General features: G+C 39.9%; 1 long non-coding RNA gene across 1 annotated transcript in view; it reads right to left on the bottom strand.

Moving 5' to 3' along the window:
* LOC107566276 (uncharacterized) overlaps window positions 1-987 on the bottom strand; it is a 16550-nt gene extending 15563 nt beyond the window's left edge. Inside the window, exon 1 of the long non-coding RNA XR_001606495.1 lies at window positions 969-987. This is a non-coding gene — a long non-coding RNA (uncharacterized lncRNA). The remainder of the gene's footprint in view (window positions 1-968) is intronic.
* Between the last annotated feature and the right edge of the window lie 82 nt (window positions 988-1069).

Below are 1069 nucleotides of genomic sequence, written 5' to 3'. Positions count from 1 at the left end.
TCAAAAGCGACCAGCCATCTAAAACTCAACACTTCAGTGATACATTGTTGAAATCTTCAAATAACTTAAAGTCGTGCAAACTAAGACTGTCAGCAGAACTGCTCAAGCCCTGCTTCATCACAGACCAACCAATCCAACGAGGGGTTTCCCAAAGGACATCATTCCGACGTCACCAACCAATCAGTAACGGGGTTCCCTCAAAGACATCCAGGAAGCCCGCGTCAGCGACGGAATCACCTCAGCTTTCCAGCTGTCAACCAGCAAAACGCATGTACAAACAAAATCTTCGATCTGCTGAACTGGTGAATTTAGATTCTCTGCTTTGTGAGTTCTTAAGGTGAATTTACATCATTCGTGAAAATGAGGTAGAACTATGAAACTCAGTCAACTCGCGGTCTAAGAAACTGTACATGTGTGTGTGTATTTTTGTGTGTTTTAGTTAGTTTTATGTAATCTAGAATAGCCAATAAAATTTATACAGCCGCTACATGCCCAAACTTTTGGCATTTATAACATCTTAAAGGAGGGGGTACATAGGGCCTGACCGAGAAGCTCATAAATCCCAAAAAGACTTTACTTGGCAGCTTATCCTCATCAAAATGAATCATCACAGAAAGGCTGTCTCCCCTTTCATTATTCCTAATGCATTTTAGTCTTTTCACCTCAATCACTGCGGCTCCCGAAAGACCTCTCTTAATCTTTTCAACTGTTACATCTGTGGGGATCCCTGTTATTACTCCTTTCACCCATTTCTTTTCTTCTTGTACTGAACAAATCACACTTTGTCCCATGATCGATTTAACTCCTAGAGCCTTCTTTTGTTGCCTACTATCCTTACAATATATTATCAATCTACCATCCCTCAACTTCTTAACACTTTCAATAAGTCCTATCACTTCCTTAATTGTTTTAGATAATTTCAGCGGATTAATGATACTGAAAGATCCGGTTTCAAGTTTCATCACTACCTTATACTCTTCCTTCCTTCCTTCCTTCTGATGCGTTTCATTTTCACTGTCAGTTGCAGATGCGTTACTCCAGCTTTTCTTTCTTTTTCGATTTTCTACTA

Source organism: Sinocyclocheilus grahami, unplaced genomic scaffold (assembly GCF_001515645.1).
Source record: "Sinocyclocheilus grahami isolate Dianchi unplaced genomic scaffold, SAMN03320097.WGS_v1.1 scaffold1066.1, whole genome shotgun sequence".
NCBI classification, from domain to species: domain Eukaryota; kingdom Metazoa; phylum Chordata; class Actinopteri; order Cypriniformes; family Cyprinidae; genus Sinocyclocheilus; species Sinocyclocheilus grahami.
The sequence above is the reverse complement of the archived record's forward strand: the minus strand, read 5'-3'. Positions and strand labels throughout refer to the sequence as shown.